Below are 9,459 nucleotides of genomic sequence, written 5' to 3' on the forward strand. Positions count from 1 at the left end.
CCCATCCATGTTGGCCAAGCAAACCATACTCAAAATGGTTTAGTCAGAATTGTCTCGCCAGCCTTATGAAAAATACTGTGCTGATCCCAAACACCGCAGTTTACATGACCACAGTTATTTGGATTGTTTAGACTATTACTGTAGAATGTTGGTGTATTTTCCGTAAGGATTTTGCAGCATTTCTAAATCACCTAGCACTATAGGTGATTCCAATACATGGTTTAAATACCCAGTGTAGCTGGAGATTTGGGCCTGGTCTGGGTCAAAGAGAGGTTCTGCTGTGAAAAGTGACTCTGCAAATGGCATTATGGGCCTTATTGCATCTCTGTGGGTTCCAGATCAAATATGTTCAGCTTTCATCTTACACGTGAAAAGATCTGTTTTTAATAACTGCCAGCCTGGGCTCTGAGAATCAGGTCGTTCCATCTTGCACATCTTCAGTGGTGACAAAGGCCTGGCAAACCCAATTATGCCCTCACTGACATCTGGCCAAACCCATTGCCTTCAGTGGTCTCGCGAAGGAGTTCCTGACTGGAACCCAGGGCCCAGTTCCATCCCTGCTGCGTGAAGTGAAATGTTACTAGTCTTTGTTTCTGGTAGCGCCCATGATGTGCTAGCGCTGTACAACCCTGCATCTGCACCTGGAAAGCGTACACAAAAATGGATCCGAATCTGCATCTCAACACTCCGTGGGACCAGGACCTCGATTTCTTTCTGTCGCTTCAGATTGTAGTGTAATTGTGTGATAATATAGCCTGCAAAACTGCTTCTGTGCACTCCAAGAACCAGTGCATCAATGGTAAGGGGACTTACTCACATGCATGTGAAATTTTTAATTCAATTTTAATATTTTGGCAACTGTGGGGCACCTTTAGGGAGCCTGAAGTTTTCTTAGAACCCAATCCTGTAAGCCTTAGTCAGATGACTCACCCTTATTCATGCAAGTAACATGCATGCAAATAATCCCATTGCAAATAGATCTGCTCCCATAAGGATTATTTGTCTGAGCATTGCAGGTTGCCTGAGCTTTTCCCTAATGTTTGACAGGAGAGTTCATCAGATTTAAATATATTTCCCCCCGATAATCTCTTTCATCAATAGATCCATATTGTATTTCAACAACTATTGCACCTTCAGAGCTGGACTATCATTTTTCAGTATAGAATGTAAACACTTCCACAAAGTTCGTAAGAATCCTGCTTAGATCCTTTAAAAAAAAATCTGTCTCATTTGATTGGGAGACAGGAAAGAACACTATATTACCTAATCTAGTAAATGTTCCAACAGTTATTTCATGTTAAAGCTTAATGCCAAATTTTTTTTGCGTGCATGTGTTTTTGTAACAACCTATATAGCTATTTTGGCCCATCTATGCTGACCCGTTGCCATATTTTTTTTCCAGTGTTTGGAATCTTTGATATCAACAGTGCTAGCGTACAACAATGTTAGACAAAAATAGCTTTATTTGCAGCAATAAAGCTTTAAACATTTCTCCTTGAGGTTTGAGAGTGAAAATCTGGCACATCCCCTCAGCCATGAGATCATCCAAATTAAACTTAATCCAATCAATTAACTCCTACCCCTGTACATGCCGTCAGTAAATGTAAATCCAAATGCTATCAATTGACTTACATTCTTGGGTTATTTGCTAGCACGTATAGAGTATGATAAAATAACCTTTTATTCAATCAGCCGTGTAACATAGAGCTAAAACAAATATTAAGTCAGTGTTAGCTGGCAAGGAGAAATTCTGCAGTGATTCAGATGTTCCCTTTAACATTGAAATTTGAGTTTGGGATCCGTGGAAAGAAAAAAAGTTGATTGTTATGGGTTCTGTGTGCTCACTCTTTAGTTCCAGTTTTCATAATATTTGGATATTGTATTTGGCATTTTGGATACATATTTGATGAGGGCATAATTTGGTCAATAAGCATTCATAGTGTACATTGCAACGTGCAGGGCAGGGTCAGCTGGGGGAAGATATACATGAGGCAGAATACAATGCCCAGGCACAACAAAGTAGTTTTGGGGCGCGGGGGGGATTTCAGACACCGGTGGATCCTTGTGTTTCTGGTCCTGGTCCTCAGCAGCATGTGTAAACTGATACAGTATAGATCCATCCAATCCAGTGGCCAATTACTCTGAGCATTATTGGAGTACACGTTGGACTTGATTCTGGCCTGACGCTTGTTTTATACCAGCCTAACTCCTGTGATTTCAACAGAGATATTCCTAATTTACTCTGGTGTAAGGGAGAGGAGAATCAGGCCTTTTCTTTTAAGGTAGCTTAATCTGATGCCCCCTACATGAGTTATTCCTGCTCAGGGGCTGGGAAACTCTGCAGGGTGGAACTTGCTTTCTGTTCTCCTCTCGGAAGCGCAGGGTGGGGGAATGGAAAAAACTCAGCGGCTGCGACTGCTGGTTTGTTTTTATTGTGAACGAGGCAGCACAACAAAGGGTTAAAAAGGAGGCTCCCAGCCTTTGTCACAGATCTCCACGGGCTGCCGGTCTGTTTTCTCTCACAAGATTTACGTCAGTGTGTGCAGTGACATCATGCTCCTTATCTCCCTTGGAACAGGCCGCAGCGCCACAGCGGGCCTTCCTCCACTCCTTCCTTTTCATCTCCGGAGTCAGCCTTTGCTGCTATAGCCCCAGCATCTCTTCTGAGTAGGGTGACCAGATGTCCCGATTCCATAGGGACAGTCCCGATATTCGGGGATTTTTCTTATAGAGGTGCCTATTACCCCCCACACTCCGTCCTGATTTTTCATACTTGCTGTCTGGTCACCCTACTTCTGAGCAACCCCAGCAGTCGTGAGACTGCGTAAGGCCCTGATTCTGTAAGGGGCTCCAAGCAGGCAGACGCCAGCACACCCGCAGGGAGCTGCTCGCCGGATCAGGATCTAGATTTGTACCAAAAGTGCATATACAGTAGTAACTGGCTTGGATTGGGGAGGGTGCGGAGGAAGGGGAGATGTTTACTTGTCAGTTATATCCACCCAGTTAAAAGAGTTTGCATGACTTTAACTCAGGACATAATTTTGCCACAATTCTCTATCACAGTCTGGGCCAGATTCTGCACAGAGCTACAGTAGTGTCATTAACTCCAGAGTGACTCCCTTGACTTGCTCCAGGTTACTGCTGAGAAGAGAATGTGGTCCTTGTCTCGTGTTACTAAGGTACTACACCTGTATCTGGCCATGACTATTGTAACTCAAGGCTAGTTGGGTTTAAAGTAGAAAGTAGGGATGATCTGAAGTGGTGGAGTTGCACTCGCTTACACCAATGGTCAGGTTAGCCCCGAGGGCCTGACTAGCCCACTCTCACACCGGTGTAAGTCAGGAGTAACTCCATGAAGTCAATGGCATTACAGTACCATCAAACTGACATCAGAGAAGAATCAGGCCCCAAGAATCTAACAGAGAAGTGTAATGTGCTGGCTTGAGCACAGGACTCTGGGTTAGAACAAAGCCTGTCTCTGCTGCCCTGTTGCTGTGGGATCTTGGGAAAGTCATTTAAACCCCGTGCCTCAGTTTCCCCCTTTTAAACTGAGGTTAATTATACTGACTTGGCATTTAGTGGTATTGGGGGAATTCATTAGTTAGTGGGCCACGTCCTCAGCTGGTTTAAGTGGGCTCCACTGAAGTCAATGAAGCTACACTGACGTACCAACGGAGGCTCTGACCCAGGAAGAGTCACTTGGTTTGAGGCATTGCATTATCCAGCCCTGTAGGGGTTTAAGTACCCTTGACATTGGTTCTATAAGTGAGCACGGTACTGGAAGGATGACAGGTTATTTTGCAATTAGTTCACAAAGGCATCTTTTGTTGCTCCCAATATTGTTCAAATCTTAACATGATACATCTGGTCAATGTAATATAATCCAGCTACTCCATTGAGTTCTTAAAACCCAAATATAGACTCGTTTTTTAAAATAGTTTGAGAGGGAGGGCGAGAGGAAGGAAGGGGTAGGGCTCTCCTAGTAATGGCATTACCATCTGTACTGAAGGATTCTTATGCAGCATTGTCCTGTCCTCTAACCTCCATGTTCTTGCAAAACTTCCACATCAGCACAGTTGGTTTTCCCTACAAAATCCCAGAAAATGAGATTTGTAGGTCCATAATGATTTGAAGACAATATTTATAACGAGTGGAAAGAAGCTTAGACAATGATTAGCCCAAGTTCCAGTCTCCTGTCCAGTCTCCTAGAAAACCCTAATTTTTGAGCTGAATATCAGGTCCAGTCTATACACAGTTTTGGTACTGCTATAACTAAGTTTAGGAATGCGGGGTTTTTATTATTGAATTTTACCAATGTAGTTAAATTGCTATCATCCCTAATGGAGATGCAGTTATGTCACTATAAAGGTGCCTTCTACGGAGATGGTTTATTCCCTTTCCCATCTAGGAATGAGCTATATCTTTATACAGGGATAGCTGGGTTCACTCTAGGGAGGGATTGTACCACTTTACTACACTGGTGGACAGTTAAAGCAGGACAGTTCATGAAAGTTTTGCTTCAAGATAGCTAAAATCAAGAATTCAGGGAGGTTCTGATTGTTTTCTTCCAAAATAATCATGCTACGCTTTAGTCTCATTTACTCTCTAAGGCCACTTTACGCTGCTCTACTGTGCTGCAGTGTAAAGATGCCTTAAAGAGTATGTCTTCTCTGCAGAGTTTGGGCCCCAGGGCTAGCTTAACCCAGATGTGCGTAGCCACACTGCAAAGCCCTACCCAAGTTACTGGGACCTTAGTGGTGTTGTGTTCACTCATGTGTTTCCCTAAGGCTTCTGGGGGCACGTCTGTCCCTTGGTTCTTAGCACTGCAGTAAGCTGAGCTGCTCTATGAGTCTGTCTCAGTGAGCTGTGGGAGAGCTTGTCTGTCTTTCTGGGCATGTGGGGGAATTGTGGGAAGGTGTTGGAGGACTGACTGTCAGCAGGGCTGGAGCAACCCATTAGGTGACCTAGGCGGTTGCCTAGGGTGCTACATTTTGGGGGGCGGCGACCGTGGCGGTATTTCAGCGGCGGGACCTTCCGCTGCCTCTGTGGGGGGCGGCATTTTGGGGCGGGACCTTCCGCTGCCTCTGTGGGGGGCGGCATTTTGGGGCGGGACCTTCCGCCGCCTAGGGTGGCAGAAAAGCTGGCGGCGTTCCTGACTGTCAGCACTTCTGTGATTTAATTTATATCTTCATTGCAAAGTGGAAGGGTTACCAGCCCACGTGAAAGCAGAACCCAGACTCTAAACCAACCAGCAGGGCCAGCTAGCCAGGGTTAAAAGCACCATTTAAGTGAGAGGGTTTTGTGTGCAAATGGGAGAGTGGGGTTAGGGGCAAATAAGAGCCTGCATTAACTCTGCAGTGAAGACGTACCCAACCCGAGTGTAATTGTACTTACTGATCTTCTTACTACCATAGTAATGTAAAGTGACGTCAGCGTAAAGGAGAATCTGGTCTACTGAGCATGGTGGCCTGAACCCAGACTGGGAAGCTGAGTTCTAAGACTGACTCCGACGACATCTGTGATCTTGGGTGAGTCACTTGTCTTCTCTGTGTCAGCTTTCCCATAGCTAAATGTGGATAACGCCACCTGCCTACCAGTACTTCAGGGATGTTGCAAAGACTGAGGGACTGATGGTGCTCATGTGAAGAAATAGGTGTGTCGACACTGATCTCAAAATCAGGTTCTAATTGACTGTTTGCAAAGCACTTTGACTGACGCCCCAGTCTTTGGTCCCTTACGCATGTGAGTAGTCCTTACACGGGTACATGAGGCCTGAGTAAAGAATTATTCCTGTACGTGCTGCAGGATTGGGTCAGAAAAGTGCCTGATCTAAAACTCCGCAAAGTCAATCCAAACACTGCCGTCAATTTCAGTGGGCTTTGGATCAGGCCCGGGAATGAGACATGGCGACTATAATGTCACTGCTGCCCCAACAACAGAAGCGGTGCCAGGCTATGCACACAGGAGATGGTATTTACAGTAGGTTGCCATGTACATAGAAAGTTTAAAGTTAGTTTGTCCCGCAGACAGACACATTCCACAAAGCCCCTGCAGCAAGCTGTCCTCTAAATAGAATATGTACAACAGGCCACACTGCAGTTGCCTTAATCCAGAAATGCTCGGCAGCCCTGTGAAATCTTCAGCCTTGTAAAATATATAAATATGTGATTTATGCCTCTGGTCCCATACTGGGAATTAGACTTGCAGGCTCTTTTCCCTCCCTCTTTCTTACAAAAAAAAACCAACAAGAGACAACAGGTGATACAGATGGGGAGCACAAGGAAACAATGAGACATTAATATTGGTCAGTGGTCTAAGTGCACTAATTAATTAGTAAGAAGTTGTATCATGCTGGAATATGATTGTGAGGAGTCAGATGAGCTGAAGTGATGCTGACTATAATTATTGGTCAGTACAGCCCAGGGCAAATGATGTTCAATATTACATCAGCTAATCATGACTAAGCTTAGTCTACCCTGTCCAGTGAGCTAACTCGATTCTTCAGGATGGTGTTTGAACAGGATACTGGTTTATAAAAACTCCCCTTGGTTTCAGTGGGGTAGGATTGGACCCAATAGCAGCTGAGAGTGGTCACTTTGCAGGTCAGATCACTGATCAGAGACACCAGCAGGGGATATGTACATTCTCCCATTCCGGTGCCACCTGAGAAATGTGGTTTCCTCCAAACACTCAATATTCCTTATGCCCAACTCTTCCAATTATTTCCAGTGCAAATAGAGCTACTTCCTTTTGGATCTGATTTGGTGGAATGTCCTGAATTCCTGCCAGCCGTGAAGATAGATATCTGCATTGGCAGTTATCCTCTGCATTTCGGAGTGTCTTCAGATAGCTAAGAACACAGTCTGTTTCACAATTCCTGCAACGTGTATAGTACACGAGGTCAAAATGCTCCTCTTCAGAAAGCAGCCCCTACTATGAGTCACCCAACCCTGCCACTGTATAATTCGATCATGTTGGGATGCACTAAAGGGCAAAGGATAATGCTGTCACATCAGACATTTGAAACTAGAATGGACAAAGCACTAGAAAACAGACTGAAGGAAACTATCCTGCCCTGACATAGAGATGGGACTAAAAAATCTCTTAACTAAAAGGTCTTCAGTAGCATCTATGATTCTGCAGTTCATCATGCAAATCCCTTCTCTGGCTTCTTGAGACCCTCTGTTTTTGCTTTCAAGACTGTGTCCAGTTTAGTACGCCTCTTACATCTCTCCACTCTCATTTCTTACACAAGTATCCAGGCCCACACTGTCCACTGTTCTACGGTGATGCATTTTTCTTGCCCTCTGTGGAAGGCTTGAAAGTGTTTGCGGCTTACCCGACAATAACCTTTATTTATTATATCTGGGTGGTTCGCCAACCTCTGCAGGCAATTAGGAGGTCTGGCAGCTCATGGGGAAAACATGTTACCCCACAGGAAATGTTGAGCATTTCTGTGCTCCATGCTCATTTATTAGCATGTCAAACAGGAGATATGACCATTTGCAAAACTCTGAAGCAGAGTGAGCTTGAAATGGTGTAGGATGTGACTGTTGGGCTTTTAACTTTTCTCTTTTGTCTTCCAACCTGTTCCTTCTCTAAGGCCTGATTTTCACTTGAAAGTTACCATGTCAGGTACGGGCATAATTTCTTACCAAAATAGTTATGTTGGTAAAAGCCCCAGTGTGGATGCAGTTATACCAGCTTAACGATGCCTTTTGCTGATGTAGTTGTTCTCCTTCCCCCTTGGGAATAGCTGTGCTGGTATAAAGCACCTCCTTTATACCGATATAACTGCAGCCACGCTAGGCGGCGCTGCACAATACTGGTATAATTAAAGCGGTACAGCTTTCCCGCGTAGCCAAGGCATGAGTTCTTGTGCACCGTATTGTTAGTGGAACATGCTGTACGTGTTTGGTGGGTAGAGGACTCCCATCTCCAGAGCTGTCTGTCAGGCACCTTTCACCAGCACTAAATACACTACAAAACAAGAAAGAAGCCTCCTATTTGGTAGAAACATAGAAATGTAGGGCTGGAAGGGACCTTGAGAGAGCATCTAATCCAGCCTCGGTACTGTGGAAGGACCTAGTAAGCCAAGACCATAATGAACGTCTTTGGAAACCCCCCAGAGTTTTCACAGTTACTTACAGCAGATACGTCTGGTTCAAAGAGGTTTTGTACAAACAAATATGCCACCTAACACACAAGCTCATCTAACTACAGAATCAGAGACGGGCCTGAACCGAAGCCTCATTTCTGAACCTCCAAACTTTGGGGTACTCAATTTCAGGGTTTGGATCTGCTTGTGGTAGGTTGGGCCCAAATGAACGAATATCTCCACGGCTCAGTTTGGTTTCCTGAATGACCCCAGAGAGACCTAGTCTGAGTAAGAGCGTCAAGCTGCCTTTGTGGAATGGATTTTAATCAGATATTTCTACTGCAGGCAATTGTTAGGGATTTATCCAGGCCTACATGCTATTAGTCAGATATTCCGTGATTTTTCTGCTGAGTCTTTCCTTGTTTTACGATAAAGGGCAAATCACCACAACTGCAGAAGAGATGATGACAGTCAACTACTTACAGTACCATGTTGCTCTGCACTCTACAACAGGTAGAGATTAATTATGAAAACAATGAGGTCACTAGCGTTGTCAGACTTGAAAGCTCTGCAGACGGTATCATTTATAATTAATAGGTGACTAACTCCTAGGCTTTTGTAAATACAGTATGTACTTTTGGGTGATATCATTTTGCCCTCCTGAGGTCTGCTCTTATCTTTTCCTGCCAGAACATTACATACGCTAGCCAAGAATTATGAGAAGTATGATCCTTAGAATTTCTAGATAATGGTTTAGGTGCCAAAAAGTTCCCAGGTTATACAGAGAAGCTCTTGCTTATTTTCAGTTTTGTTACATTTCTGGGGAGGGAAGCTCTAGAAAGAACGGGGGCCTGGATTCCCATTGCAACTAAGGCCTTTTTCCAACGCTCTGGCAGTGTACAGAGGCCTTAAATTGCATTCACACCCACTCTAAGAGTCCATCAGAGCAGAGGAAAGGGACCACAGTGTAAATGAAAAGCAGGCCACGTATGTCTTATTTCTTCTTGAATCACAACCTATTGGAGGAAGAAACAATAAAACAAATGTAGGGCTACCGTACGGTAACCACTTCCAAGCGGACGTACAAGCCCCATGCTATTGTAACACATCCCTGAGACCTTCCAGCTCTCACTATACTGCGCACCAGGGTCGCTTAGAACGATCATGGGGGAACAAAGGGAGAACTCCGATCCCCCACCTCAAAAAGCAGAGCCCCCCTGCTAAGCTAAGCTAACGGAGAATCTCCAGGAGGGGTTAGCACTAGGGAAGTTATGAGATAAAGGTAAGCAGTTCAAATGTCAGCAAGCAGAAAGGACAATGGTGTATGGTTTTGGAAACAGTCGGGTTGCAATCACTATTTA

At 44.6% G+C, this 9,459-nt stretch overlaps 1 long non-coding RNA gene across 1 annotated transcript; it reads left to right on the top strand.

The window, feature by feature from the left end:
- Positions 1-536: 536 nt before the first annotated feature.
- On the top strand, positions 537-5,522 carry LOC117867296. Its single transcript, XR_004643356.1, has 3 exons — positions 537-799; positions 3,064-3,179; positions 5,415-5,522. It is a non-coding gene; the product is annotated as an uncharacterized LOC117867296 (long non-coding RNA).
- Positions 5,523-9,459: the final 3,937 nt, after the last annotated feature.

The sequence above is a fragment of the Trachemys scripta genome, chromosome 18 (genome assembly GCF_013100865.1).
Source record: "Trachemys scripta elegans isolate TJP31775 chromosome 18, CAS_Tse_1.0, whole genome shotgun sequence".
Lineage (NCBI taxonomy): Eukaryota > Metazoa > Chordata > Testudines > Emydidae > Trachemys > Trachemys scripta.